This window comes from Pristiophorus japonicus, chromosome 2, assembly GCF_044704955.1.
Source record: "Pristiophorus japonicus isolate sPriJap1 chromosome 2, sPriJap1.hap1, whole genome shotgun sequence".
NCBI lineage: Eukaryota > Metazoa > Chordata > Chondrichthyes > Pristiophoridae > Pristiophorus > Pristiophorus japonicus.
Genome location: NC_091978.1, coordinates 255,514,820 through 255,530,827, shown reverse-complemented (window position 1 = coordinate 255,530,827; position 16,008 = coordinate 255,514,820).

The window sequence follows — 16,008 nt, the reverse complement described above, 5'->3', positions numbered from 1 at the left end:
AAGATTTGTCAAGCATGATTTCCCTTTCATAAATCCATGCTGACTTGGACCGATCCTGTCACTGCTTTCCAAATGCGCTGCTATTTCATCTTTAATAATTCCAACATTTTCCCCACTACTGATGTCAGGCTTAACCGGTCTATAATTACCTGTTTTCTCTCTCCCTCCTTTCTTAAAAAATGGTGTTACATTAGCTACCCTCCAGTCCATAGGAACCGATCCAGAGTCGGATAGACTGTTGGAAAATGATCACCAATGCATCCACTATTTCTCGAGCTATTTCCTTAAGTACACACTTCATATCTAATTCATACTTTTAAGGCCCAGGTCGCTGTTTGGGAGCGTGGGCAGGAACATCAGCGGGGCCCAGGTACAGCAGAAGAGCGGGAAAGTCGGGGCGGAGGAACGGTGAGAGATCGTGGCTGAGATTCGGCAAGTGATCGTGGCGGTGTGGCGAATGTTTGGTGCGGAGGAGCTGCGAGAGATCGTGGCGGAGGTGCGGCGAATGGCATCTTCTACCCCTGGAGTTCAGGACTGGAAAATCTGGTCCTTCATTGAAACATCTGTGAATTCATCCCTTTTAGTGTGGTAGCAAGTGATCCTCGTTCGAGGGGCTGCCTATGATGATGATGCACCAGGTTGTAGCCGGGAGCTAGAATTTTCAGATGTTCTCGCGTCGCCCGACACTTTCCCGCTTGTCGAGGGAAGGGATGGGCTGTTAAATTCCAGGCCATTGCCCTCTGTCAATGAGCCCTTTCACTTTATATAAAAGAATTGGCAAGGAAATAATTAAAAGTATCAATTAGATATGAAGCATGTAACATATAATTGTCGTGCAGATACTTTTTTAAAAGGATGGTGAACTTTTTTCCTCTGGCAGAAAAAAAATAAGGGGGATGTTTAATGCAGGGATACCAATTGGCATAATTTAACAATACAACCTGTGCGGGCACACATGCTATCCATAATCTAAGAATTTCTATTGAGATAAAAAGAGAAAAAAATCTGAAATAACAGAAAATGTGAAATATCATAATTTGCGGTGCAGCGAAGAAGGCAAATGGTATGTTGGCCTTCATCGCTATGGGATTTGAGTATAGGAGCAGGAAAGTCATACTGCAGTTGTACAGGGCCTTGGTGTGGCCTCACCTGGAATATTGTGTTCAGTTTTGGTCTCCTAATCTGAGGAAGGAGGTTCTTGCTATTGAGGGAGTGCAGCGAAGGTTAACCAGACTGATTCCCGGAATGGCAGGACTGACATATGAGGAGAGACTGAATCGACTGGGCCTGTATTCATTGGAGTTTAGAAGGATGAGAGGGGATCTCATAGAAACATATAAAATTCTGATGGGACTGGACAGGTTAGATGCAGGAAGAATGTTCCCGATGTTTGGGGAAGTCCAGAACCAGGGGACATAGTCGAAGGATAAGGGGTAAGACATTTAGGACTGAGATGAGGAGAAACTTCTTCAGAGAGTTGTTAACCTGTGGAATTCCCTACCGCAGAGTGTTGTTGATGCCATTTCATTGGATATATTCAAGAGGGAGTTAGATATGGCCCTTGCGGCTAAAGGGATCAAGGGGTATAGAGAGAAAGCAGGAAAAGGGTACTGAGGTGAATGATCAGCCATGATCTTATGGAATGGTGGTGCAGGCTCGAAGGGCCAAATGGCCTACTCCTGCACCTATTTTCTCTGTTTCTATCATCATAGGCAGTCCCTCAAAATGAGTATGACTTACTTCCACCAAAAAGGGATGAGTTCCCAGGTGTTTCAATGAAGAACCTAATATTCCGGATCCCGAATTACATCTTGAAGGAAGGAAGATGTCTCTGCATGGATTTTTTTATCGTGTGGTGGCCATTGCACACCAGCCATCACACTGGCTTGACAGAGCTAGCTCTTGGTCCAGTAGCAAGGATTAACCAAGATAACTGGGGACCAGCTCTGCTGCACATGCCTAGTGCGCACACACATCGCAGTGTGGGCTGGCCCGTGCTGCCCCTGGACCCTTGTTTCTTCTGGGCCCCGAACTCTCGCCTCTCCTGGGCCCCGATCATATCCCTCTACGAACTCTTACCGATCCTTCGCCCTGACCTCGCCACTCCTGCTGTACCTGCCCGCACTGCAGTCAACCGTCGCCCTCCTGCAGCAGCACGTGCTGCTTCCTGAAGTGGTATGCTACCACACGCTGCTCCCTCTAATGGCCCCGGCCTGCTGATGGTCTTGCAGGCCGGGACCGTGCCGATTTCCAGGCAAGTATGGTCCTCTATTTCCATGTGAAATAGAGGACCATACTTGAATCATGAACCTTCCTTTGTTGGGTGCTGATCAATCTGCTGTCCATTTCCAGCATTTCATTATTTGAACAATGAATTTGCAGCATTCGTTACTACTTCACTATAACATAACTGTTTCCTTATACTTTTTAAAAAATAATTAATCCAGTTGTAGTGACTTATTTTAATTCTATAGTCACTCCCACCTGCCACATGTCTACCTTGTCAATCTCATTGGCATCCCAAAGAATGTCTGATTTCTGCTGGCATATTCTGCACCTAATGTTGAAATGTTTTTTTTTCTACATTTTATTTCAGTGCCTATTGCCAGTATTGAAGAATTGAAAACTGATGTTTCCCCATCAATATTTGTTAGATTAACATGCCTAACAGCACTATTTAATGACAATCATATCTGTACGTGACGGTAAATAATGGGAATATGTATGGTTTGAATGGGAATAGTGAATGTGGCAAAATGGCAAGTACTATTTCCTTTTTTTCTTTAACAGATTCCAGTGGATGAAGAAGAAAGTGCCATTGATGACTGCAAAAAAATGGGGACACTCTTTGGGGAGCTCAACAAATGCCTGCTCAGTATAGGCTTCTCGCGGATGCCATTTGGGACCCGTGTTGTGGAGCCGGTTGTAATGGTTTTCTTTTGGATCATGTTGGGTTTCCTTGGATTACAAGCTTTAACTTTAGTGGGAGCTCTCTGCCTTGTTATTGTTTTCATCCAAGAATAAAAGGCTTCAAATGAATGTATATGAAATCCAGTTTTCTACTTTGTATATGTTATATAATTATGTTCAAAATTTGTATTGACGTGTGTGTATTCTTATATATAATATATATACACACACACACACACACACACACACACACGTGTAAACTGCCAGAATAGGCAAAAACCCACAAGTTTTAAAGTATTGCTATTTACCAACTTTTAAGCATTTTTAATCTTCTTTGCAAAAAATGATTGTTATATATACAATATTTACAAGGCTTTGGCTGAAATGCAGTATTTTTATTGAACATATTTCATTTTTGAGGCACTAGACTACAGATGTCTTAAAGATCTTTTGTTCAGAAAAGCTCAGGGCATGAAGTATGAGAAATATTTGCCATGTTATTTACAGGTAAAAGTCTTGTTAATTATTATAACGTTATTTTTACTCTAAACATTTTAAGCAAATGGTTTGCATAAATATCAGATTTATCTTTGCATCATTCTTTATAGCATTGAAGTAAAGTATTACTTGAAATGTGTTTTTCTTAAGCCAATTTTGATTTCATCTGTACTCCTGAACCTGCTTTATGATACATGGTTATTTAAAATAAAACATTTTGTAGAAAAAAGTGCATCACTATTGTACACCATTATTTATTTTACTTTTCGTTCAAACTTTCCTGTCTTTATGGAACCATAACCCACTTTGAGTAACCAACATTGAGAAGAGGGGGGAAATCTGTGTAGGAACGAAGCAATATAAATGAGGCTGCTTAGGATAAATGCTAAAGAGTTTGGTAGTGGAAAATCTTAGCACAGTAACAGTTTCAGGCAGGTGAAGACCTTTGGTCCAACTAACCCACCTATCTACAGTATGCTCTTCATACATTTCTAATATCCCTGAATCCCATTTGTTGACAAGAACTTGTCTAGTTCCTCCTTAAAACCCATTAAAGTTTCTTGTTTCACCATCTGTTCCACATAATTACCACCCTTGCAGGAACAAAAAGTCCTTGCATTTCCTATTTTCTTTCATTTTTAGTTGGTAAACATGATCCTCTGCTTAAATTTATGTTTTGTTTTTAAAATGTAAATGTGAGAGTTATATCTGAACTGTTAATCTTGTTTCCCCTTTCAGGACAGCCTGCAGTGCATTTCCAGCATTTTCAATTATTATTTTTCAAACTAGCATGAAATATAAAAACAGATAGCAAGAGTTTCTATAGGTATATAAAAAGGAAAAGAATGGCTGAAGTAAATGTTGGTCCCTTAGAGAACGAGACCGGGGAATTAGTAATGGGGAACATGAAGATGGCAGAAACTCTGAACAAATGTTTTGTATCAGTCTTTACAGTAGGGTCACAATAGTGGATAGTCAAGGGGCTATAGGAGGGGAGGAACTTAACACAATCACAATCACAAAGGAGGTGGTACTCAGTAAGATAATGGGACTAAAGGCGGATAAATCCCCTGGACCTGATGGCTTGCATCCTAGGGTCTTAAGAGAAGTAGCGGCAGGAATTGTGGATGCATTGGTTAGAATTTACCAAAATTCCCTGGATTTTGGGGAGGTCCCAGCAGATTGGAAAACTGCAAATGTAACGCCCCTATTTAAAAAAAAAAAAAAAGGAGGCAGACAAAAAGCAGGAAACTATAGACCAGTTAGCCTAACATCTGTGGTTGGGAAAATGTTGGAGTCCATTATTAAAGAAGCAGTAGCAGGACATTTGGAAAAGCATAATTCAGTTGGGCAGAGTCAACATGGATAGAGGATTGGCTAACTAACAAAAAACAGAGAGTTGGGATAAATGGTTCATTCTCGGGTTGGCAATCAGTAACTAGTGGGGTACCACAGGGATCAGTGCTGGGACCCCAACTATCTTCAATCTATATTAATGACTTGGAAGAAAGGACCGAGTGTAACATAGCCAAGTTTGCTGACGATACAAAGATGGGAGGAAAAGCAATGTGTGAGGAGAGCACAAAACATTTGCAAAAGGACATAGATAGGCTAAGTGAGTGAGCAAAAATTTGGCAGATGGAATATAATGTTGGAAAGTGTGAGGTCATGCACTTTGGCAGAAATAATCAAAAATTATTTAAATGGAGTAAGATTGCAAAGTGCTGCAGTACAGCGGGACCTGAGGGTACTTGTGCATGAAACACAAAAAGTTAGTATGCAGGTACAGTAAGTGATCAGGAAGGCCAATAGAATTTTGGCCTTTATTGCAAAGGGGACGGAGTATAAAAGCAGGGAGGTCTTGCTACAGTTATACATATATTGGTGAGGCAAACCTGGAATACTGCGTACAGTTTTGGTTTCCCTATTTAAGAAAGGATATACTTGCTTTGGAGGCAGTTCAGAGAAGGTTCGCTAAGTTGATTCCGGAGATGAGGGGGTTGACTTATGAGGAAAGGTTGAGGTGGTTGGGCCTCTGCTCATTGGAATTCAGAAGAATGAGAGGTGATCTTACCGAAATGTATAAGATTATGAGGGGACTTAAGGTGGATGCAGAGAGGATGTTTCCACTGATGGAGACTAGAACTAGGGCATAATCTTAGAATAAGGGGCCGTCCTTTTAAAACGTTGGATGAGAATGAATTTCTTCTGCGGGTTGTAAATCTGTGGAATTTGTTTCCTCAGCGAGCTGTGGAAGCCGGGATATTGAATAAATTTAACCGATAAGGGGCTATGGGGAGCGATAGTGAAGTGGACCTGAGTCCATGATTGGATCAGTCATGATCGTATTAAATGACGGAGCAGGCTCGAGGGGCCGTATGGCCTACTCCTGCTATTTCTTATGTTCTTACGTGTATTGCGGCAAGATATTACCAATAATGCCGTTCTGAAATCTTCAAACTTTCCTATCCAAACAAATTTACATTTGAAGGAAAATGACAACACACTGGAGTTATCATTTGCCTTGAGCTCTTCTGCAGAATTATGCCCAATTCCAAAATGGCCCCTCAATCTAAAATGGTTCAATGATTTACATGGGTTACTTGAATTAAATTACAGCTCAAGTGCTCTAAACCACTTTATAGATTGTATTGATACAAAAATAATGATTGCATAATGTGTATTCAGTTTTTGGTATTCAATTCAGTGCTTGGCAAATCAGTGACCAGGATATTAAATTGGCAAAAGAATGAAAGCGGAGGTTGGATGTCACTTTTTCTCAAGGCTATTAGAACATGGAAGATTTACCGTAAATGTTATTAGTGCAGAGATGGTACATTTATTCAAAGGAATTGGAGAAGTATCCCTTTGAAAAGGAAGAGTATAAAAGTATACTGGGAAAAGGCAGTGGAGTAGAATTAGAATAGACATCTCCAATTGAAACATTAATACTGGCACAAGCATGATGGGCCAAATGGCCATATCCTGTGCTGTAAATTCTATGGGCTAGACTTTCGGCACATGATCTCCCATATAAGCAGGCTATTGTCCATTTTTGCTTAAAAGTGGAAAGTAGGGCTGAATCATCGCCCATTCATCACCGGCCCAAATTTCAGCACACACAAATGTGCTGCATCGCCCAGCCTGCCTAAAGCTGTCGCCCAGATGATCGGCAACCGCAACTTTCGGCATATCGCTCACACTTCGCCGAGCTGATCGCTCGCCGAAAAAATCGCTGGAGAAAAGCTGCACTCACCTGCCCTTAAGTCGGCACCACTCGGCCCTTCGGACGCCATTTTGAATGTCGGAGAATCTATATTGAAAGGCTGCTTCAAGTGCTTATGAGGAGAATCAATTTGAGTGATTTTAAGGGCTTTTTTGACTCTTGCCAATCATCTAATCACATTTGTATCTGTTGATGACAAATTATGGGCATTTATAGTGATGGGGTCGGTAATTTCTCTACCAGTGTTGGTCACTAATCACATGCTGCAGACTGAAGATGGGAGAAGGTATATTGAAGAGCTTTATGTGCCCAATCCAAAAGATGGCAGACTGCTGCGGAGGAGGAGACCTGGGAGGCCCTAGAAATAGTGGATGCATTGGTGATCATTTTCCAGAGTCTATTGACTCTGGATCAGTTCTTATGGACTGGAGGGTAGCTAATGTAACACCACTTTTTAAAAAAGGAGGGAGAGAGAAAACGGGTAATTATAGACCGGTTAGTCTGACATCAGTAGTGGGGAAAATGTTGGAATCAATCATTAAGGATGAAATAGCAGCGCATTTGGAAAGCAGTGACAGGATCGGACCACGTCAGCATGGATTTATGAAAGGGAAATCATGCTTGACGAATCTTCTGGAATTTTTTGAGGATGTAACTAGCAGAGTGGACAAGGGAGAACCAGTGGATGTGGTGTATTTGGACTTTCAAAAGGCTTGTGACAAGGTCCCGCACAAGAGATTGGTGTGCAAAATCAAAGCGCATGGTATTGGGGGTAATGTACTGACATGGATAGAGAACTGGTTGGCAGACAGGAAGCAGAGAGTCGGGATAAACGGGTCCTTTTCAGAATGGCAGGCAGTGACTAGTGGAGTGCCGCAGGGCTCAGTGCTGGGACCCCAGCTCTTTACAATATACATTAACAATTTAGACGAAGGAATTGAGTGTAATATCTGCAAGTGTGCGGATGACACTAAACTGGGTGGCGGTGTGAGCTGTGAGGAGGACGCTAAGAGGCTGCAGCGTGACTTGGACAGGTTAGGTGAGTGGGCAAATGCATGGCAGATGCGGTATAATGTAGATAAATGTGAGGTTATCCATTTTTGGGGCAAAAACACGAAGGCAGAATATTATCTGAATGGCAGCAGATTAGGAAAAGGAGAGATGCAAAGAGACCTGGGTGTCGTGGTTCATCAGTCACTGAAAGTGGGCATGCAGGTACAGCAGGCGATGAAGAAGGCAAATGGTATGTTGGCCTTCATAGCGAGGGGATTTGAGTATAGGAGCAGGGCGGTCTTACTGCAGTTGTACAGGGCCTTAGTGAGGCCTCACCTGGAATATTGTGTACAGTTTTGATCTAATCTGAGGAATGATGTTCTTGCTATTGAGAGAGTGCAGCGAAGGTTCACCAAAGTGATTCCAGGAATGGCTGGACTGTCATATGAGGAGAGACTGGATCAACTGGGCCTTTATTCCCTGGCGTTTAGAAGGATGAGAGGATATCTCAGAAACGTATAAGATTCTGATGGAACTGGACAGGTTAGATGCGGGAAGAATATTCCTGATGTTGGGGAAGTCCAGAACCAGGGGACATAGTCTTAGGATAAGGGGTAGGCCATTTAGGACTGAGATGAGGAGAAACTTCTTCACTCAGAGAGTCGTTAACCGACAGAATTCCCTGCCGCAGAGAGTTGTTGATGCCAGTTCAATAGATATATTCAGGAGGGAGTTAGATATGGCCTTTACGTCTAAGGGGATCAAGGGGTATGGAGAGAAAGCAGGAAAGCGGTACTGAGGGAATGATCAGCCATGATCTTATTGAATGGCGGTGCAGGCTCGAAAGGCCGAATGGCCTACTCCTGCACCTATTTTCTATGTTTCTATGTTTACACCCAACGCATTTACAGGGAAAAGTGAATATACCTGAACTTGTCCGATAACACGTGCGTTAGGCTGCGCTTCCGAAAGGTCAGAGGTGAGATATGCCAGTTAATTAAGGGAGATCTGCAGCCTACCAGCACCATCAGGACTGCACTGCCCGTTGAGATTAAGGTTACTGCAGCACTTTCTTTCTACGCATCGGGCTCCTTTCAGGTCTCAGCTGGCGACATTTGCAGTATCTCTCAGCACGCCACACATTGCTCCATTTGACAGGTGACTGAAGCCCTTTACGCAAGCAGGATGGACTTTATAAGTTTCCCTATGATTAGGGAAGCACAGACTGAGAGGGCTTTGGGTTTCTCGTGAATAGCAAACTTCCCCAAGGTGCAGGGAGCAATAGACTGTAGGCACATCGCCCTGCGAACACCTTTAAAGGATGCGGAGGTGTTTCGGAACCGAAAGGGATTCCACTCCCTGAATGTGCAGCTCGTTGTCGACCACAACCAAATAATCATGGCAGTAAATATAATTTTTCCAAGCAGCATCCATGATGCGCACATCTTGCATGAGAGCACTTTCTCTGACCTGTATGAGTCAGCCACAAGGACACGGTTGGATGCTGGGGGATAAAGGATATGGCTTTGCCAGCTGGCTCATGACCCCCCATCCTGCGAAATCTCCAGATGAAAGCTGAGAAGCACTATAATAAAAGCCGTATAGCTACATGTAATGTGGAAAAGACAATTGGAGTTCTTAAGTAGCTCTGTTGATAAAGGATGGAATCACTGCAATAGCGAGAAATGATATTGGCTCAAATGATCAGGATGTTGAAACAGTTTGGGTGGAGATAAGAAATAGAATGGGGAAAAAGTCACTGATGGGCGTAGTCTATAGGTCCCCGGACAGTTGCAACTCTGTTGGTCAGAGTATAAACCAGCAAATAATGGGGACTTGTAAAAAGGGAACCGCAATAATCATAGATGATTTCAACCTCCATATTGATTGGACAAATCAAATTGGTCTGGGCAGCCTTGAGGAAGAGTTCATAGAGTGTCTAAGGGACGGGTTCCTTGAGCAATATGTAACGGAACCAACCAGGGGCCAGGCTATCTTAGATCTGGTCCAGTGTAATGAGACAGGATTAATAAACAATCTCCTAGTAAAGGATCCTCTTGGAATGAGTGATCATAGCATAGCTGAATTTAAAATTCAGATGGAGGGTGACAAAATTGGATCTCAAACCAGCACAGTAAGCTTAAATAAAGGAGACTACAAAGGTATGAGGGCAGAGTTGGCTAAAGTGGACTGGGAAAATAGATAAAAGTGTAGGATGTTTGATGAACAGTGGCGTACATTTCAAGAGATATTTCTCAACTTTCAAGAAAAATATATTCCAGTGAGGAGGAAGGGGTGTAAAAGAAAAGATAGCCATCCGTGGCTAACTAAAGAAATAAAAGATGGTATCCAATTTAAAAACAAGGCATACAAAGTGGCCAAAACTAGTGGGAGGACAGAAGATTGGGAAGCTTTTAAAAGCCAGCAAAGAATGACTAAAAAAATGATTAAGAAAGGGAAGATAGACTATGAATTTAAACTAGCACGAAATATGAAAACAGATAGCAAGAGTTTCTATAGGTATATAAAAAGGAAAAGAGTGGCTAATATAAATGTTAGTCCCCTAGAGAACGAGACTGGGGAATTAGTAATGGGGAACATGAAGATGGCAGAAACTCTGAACAAATATTTTGTATCAGTCTTTACGGTAGAGGAAACTAACAATATCCCAACAGTAGATAGTCAAGGGGCTATAGGGGAGGTGGGGGTGGGGGAGGGGGAAGAAACTTATCTCAATTACTAAGGAGGTGTGATAATGGGACTAAAGGCAGATAAATCCCCTGGGCCTGATGGCTTACATCCTAGGATCTTAAGAGAAGTAGCTGCAGGGATTGTGGATGCATTGGTTGTAATTTACCAACATTCCCTGGATTCTGGGGCTGTCCCAGCAGATTGGAAAACCGCAAATGTAATGCCCCTATTTAAAAAAGGAGGCAGACAAAAAGCAGGAAACTATAGACCAGTTAGCCCAACATCTGTAGTTGGGGAAATGTTGGAAAAATGTTAGAGTCCAATATTAAAGAAGCAGCAGCAGGACATTTAGAAAAAAATAATTCAGTCAGACAGAGTCAGCATGGATTTATGAAAGGGAAATCATGTTTGACAAATTTACTGGAATTCTTTGAGGATGTAGAGTGGATAAGGGAGAACCAGTGGATGGTGTATTTGGACTTTCAAAAGGCTTTTGACAAGGTCCCACACAAGAGATTGGTGTGCAAAATTAAGACACATGATATTGGGGGTAATGTATTGACGTGGATAGAGAAATGGTTGGCAGACAGGAAGCAAAGAGTGAGAATAAACGGGTCCTTTTCAGAATGGCAGGCAGTGACTAGTGGCGTGCCGCAGTGTTCAGTGCTGGGACCCCAGCTCTTTACAAAATATATTAATGATTTGGACAAAGGAATTGAATGTAATATCTCCAAGTATGCAGATGACACTCAGCTGGGTGGCAGGGCTAGCTGCGAGGAGGATGCTAAGAGGCTGCAGGGGAACTTGGATAAGTTAGGTGAATGGGCAAATGCATGGCAGATGCAGTATAATGTGGATAAATGTGAGGTTATCCACTTTGGTGCCAAAAACAGGAAGGCAGATTATTATCTGAATGGTGACAGATTAATAAAAGGGGAGGTGCAACGAGACCTGGGTGTCATGGTACATCAGTCATTGAAGGTAGGCATGCAGGCACAGCAGGCAGTAAAGAAAGCAAATGGCGTGCTGGCCTTCATAGCGAGGGGATTTGAGTATAGGGTCCTGGGGGTACTTGTGCATGAAACACAAAAGGATAGTATGCAGGTACAGTAAGTGATCAGGAAGGCCAATGGAATCGTGGCCTTTATTGCAAAGGGGATGGAGTATAAAAGCAAGGAAGTCTTGCTACAGTTATACAGGGTTTTGGTGAGGCCACACCTGGAATACTGCGTACAGTTTTAGTTTCCATATTTAAGAAAGGATATACTTGCTTTGGAGGCAGTTCAGAGAAGGTTCACTCAGTTGATTCCGGAGATGAGGGGGTTGACTTATGAGGAAAGGTTGAGTAGGTTGGGCCTCTACTCATTGAAATTCAGAAGAATGAGAGGTGATCTTATCAAAACATAAGATTATGAGGGGGCTTGACAAGGTGGATGCAGAGAAGATGTTTCCACTGATAGGAGAGACTAGAACTAGAGGGCATAATCTTAGAACAAGGGGCCGCCCCTTTAAAACTGAGATGAGGAGGAATTTCTTCTCTCAGAGGGTTGTAAATCTGTGGAATTCGCTGCCTCAGAGAGCTGTGGAAGCTGGGTCATTGAGTAGATTTAAGACAGAGATAGACAGTTTCTTAACTGATAAGAGATTAATGGGTTATGGGGAGCGGGCAGGGAAGTGGACCTGAGTCCATGATCGTATTAAATGGGGCCATATGGCCTACTCCTGCTCCTATTTCTTATGGTTTTATGTTCAGATGTCTGGACCAGTCAGGAGGCAACCTACAATACCACCTTGAGTAGGTCACTGTGTTTATTGTGGTGTGCTGCATGGTGCATAACCTAGTTATAAGGAGAGGACAACAATTGCCAGATGGGACCGCCGGTCCACCTCAGGAATGAAGGGAGCCAGAAGAGGAAGACGAGAAGGAGAATGATGAGGACCTCAGGGAGGACAATCAGCCTGGCGATGAACCCATGCTCCCCCCCACCCTCCGGAAGATTGGAAAAGCCCCGTGGTACTTACGCAGCTGTAAAACTCTTGCGTCAGCAGCTCATAAATGAACGCCTTGCGTGAACTTACCTCGGTGACCATTACAGTTGCGTTACGTTTCATCCTTGCCTTGCCTGGCCATAGCCATTGTTTCCAACTATTGTATTCATGTTTTACCTTCCGTTATTAGAAGACACTTCAGGACAATTGTAAAGTTAAATAAAATAATTTAATCGTTAAACAGGAATATTAAAATTTTTAACTCAAACATGTATAACACCCCCTGCCCCCCCTCCCCCCCAATCCAAACATTCAACAATATTTTTAACAAGAACTAACAATATACAACCTCCTCCCATCCCTACCTGTGACCACCCTTCCCTCCTGACCCTTGATCCCCCTTCTAATAAGCCCCCGTTTCAATCCCTGAGTAACGCGACCAATACGTCTTGCAGCAGGGGACCTCGAGGCCTGCTGCTGTGTGTGTGGGGGGAGGCGGGGGGGCGGTGGTGATGGTGATGACTTTGGCCGAATCCCCTCAGCGGCAGTCGGAAAAGACGTTTCAGAAGAAACGTCTTCCAAGCTAGAAGGAAGTTCTTCCTCCTGACTCGCATCTGTCTGGGTGGTTGGTGGGACGGCACCTTGGGGTGCAGCAAGGCATGGACAGCGTCGGTTGTTTGGTCCATTGCCACAACTATCCGCTCCACGCCCTCCGTTATTTGTGTGGTCATTGTGGCAATGTTTCCGGTCAATCCACCAATCGCCTGGAGGAGCTCTCGACCAATGTCGACGCTTGCCCTTAACAGTGTGACCATGTCCTCGTTAGGATCTGCCCGTCGCAGCGCGTGTCTATCTCGCCAACTCAACCTCTGTGGGGTCGGCGTGGGCACTGTACGCCTTGGAGTCGCCTGCTGAAAGCCGCTTGTCCCTGCTACTTCATCCGTTGATGAAGACATGGCCGCAGGTACAACAGATGAAAATTCTCATCTTCCTCCTCCTCTTCACTAGTCTCCTCTGCAGCTGTGGTGATGACCACCTGCAATAGCACATGTGTGGCCACCTTTTGCGCCTCGGGTATCGGGACCTGCAAAACATAACTGAGGTTATTAGAATAGAAGGGTAGACATGAGAATGCTTGCCTGCGCTGGCATAAGTAGGAGGAGCAACACTACTGCAATAAATGTGAATGAGAGACGTTACCTATCATATGGTTGTACATCTATGGAATTCTCTGCCCCAAAGAGCTGTGGAGGCTGGGTCATTGAATATATTTAAGCTGGAGATAGACACATTTTCAGCGATAAGGGAGTAAAGGGTTATGGGAAGCGGGCAGGAAAATGGAGCTGAGTCCATGATCAGATCAGCCATTAGTAAATGGCGGAGCAGGCTTGAGGGACCAAATGGCCTACTCCTGCTCCTATTTCTTATGTTCTTAACCTGAGAGTAGTACAGAAGCTGCATGCATAACGTGACATAATTCATATATTATAATGAAATGCCGTTACATTACTTTAAATTACCACTGGTTTACCATGGCTTTACACATTACTCACGTGGCACAATAACAGGATCTGCATCACCACGGGTGGCAGAGCGACTGTGGCTGTCCACTAGTGCTGCGGCACGTTTCTCCAAGTCCATCAGGGTGCTGAGTTCTGCAGGGCCTCCTCTGGTGCGCCTCTGCTCGGATCGATTTTTTGAAATCCTCCTCTTCAAACGTTACAAGAGCATGGCATAAGCTAATTGACTAGGTACTATTATGGAAAGACAACAGATTCTAACGTTATATGCTAATACGGTTTGTATCCACAATGGATGAATGGTTATAACATCTACGTTTAAATAAAATATTTAATAACATCGTGTTTAGTAACTAGCGCTCGACACCAAACATCTCCATACAATCTCCAGGAAGGGCCCCATCCATGGGCCGTTGCATTCGGCGCCTAAGGGGAGGTAGGCGGTTTATTTGACTCAATGGAGGTCCCCCTGGGAGGGAAATCAGGACCGCTGATAAGCTCGGCAATGTGTCCATGGGCTGTGCTCGGAGACCTCCGTGTGGCCAGAGCTAATGTCTCAAAGTGTCGCAGGGCAGACAGTGAGCCAGAGCAGCTCTCCCCCAGTCCAGGCTGGGTCACTGTGTGAGTGACAGCAGCCGGAGAGACTGGCACAGTCTGGGTAAAGGTGACCGAATCCCTCAGTGCTCAATTGTGCCCCATCCACCAATGTAACCTAAAAGGAGATAGTGGCAAAATTAGATTAAAAGGGCGCAAGTTCCAAACCCAGTCCAAATCTTAGCAGGGAATCTACGCAAGAATACCCAACTTAATTACAATCCGGCAGATTTACATATTCAGTGGATCAGTACAATTTAAAATGTAATACTTACTCTTGCGAAAGCAACCTGGCTGTTCCATCTCTTGCTGCACAGGTCCGATTCCCTCCTTTCATGGGACACTGAGGACACCACATCGGCGATCTTGCCCCATATCTTTTGATATGTCTGGGGTGGAGGTTTCCCACGCCCACCCCGGGTTAATTGGTCCCACCGCGTCTCCACTTCATCTACCAAAGCGTCGTTCGCTTCATCTGAGAAGGGTTTTGACCTCCTTCTCCCTACAACTTCCTGCACATTGTCCCCCAACTCTTCATGAGACATCTCCATCTGAATTTTAGCTATTTTTATCACAATCACTCTGTCACTTCAAAAACCACAAATCTTTCAACCTCCTTCCTCCACACAAGCTCCTCTCTGCCACAAACACTGTCTCTCCCTCCCTTTGTCTCAGATAACCCCTGACCTCCTGAATCCCAGAAAACTTCTTTGCAAAAATAAAAGCACATGCGCAGAACAGCCATTGCTATGGACGCCAGCCTTCCACAAATGAATACATCGCTAAGACCCATTTCACATCGCTAAGGCCCATTCCACATCGCTAAGGCTATCGTCCAAAATAAAAAGCCAAAAGTAGCGGTCAAAAAAATGGGCGATATTCCAGCGATCCTGAAAAATAAAAAATCACTAAGGCTGGAACATCGCCCATTTTTTGGGCAATAGCGATCTGAGTAGAAAGTCTAGCCCATAGATTCTAGGTTAAGATATGGAGTTTTAATGCCATCGAGAAAAAGCTTCCTTTTAGGTGGTTGTCCAGGACATAAAATTTTTTCTGATGTCAGGAAACTAAATTTGGAATGCTGGACTCATTCCAGATTGAGCAAAGCACCTGTCTTGTTTATAATCTGTCTACACTGTTTCCAGTTTGTTTGGTGGGTTACGTAGAAAGGGGCATGCAGAGATATATTAGGGGTTCACTGGAGTATTTGTACCATGCGCTGCTATGATGTTTTACACGTTGGGCTGCATGTCCGCTTGTATTCCTATGGTTGAATTTTTTATAAGAACAGGAGTAGGCTGTTAAGACCCTCGAGCCCTTTCCACCATTCATTTAGATCATGGTTGATACCCTTATCTTATTTTAAAAAATTGTCAATCTCAGTCTTGAAAATGGTAATTGTCCCAGTATTCAAAGCCTTTTTGGGGAGAAAATTCCAGATTTCTGTTCCCCTTCATGTGGGAAAATTTTAATTTTGCTCCTGCATAGCCTAGTTCTAATTTTAAGATTGTGCCCTTTTGTTTTGGATTTCCCCACCAGACGAAATAGCTTCTCTATATCTACCCTATCAAATCCTTTTTATCATTT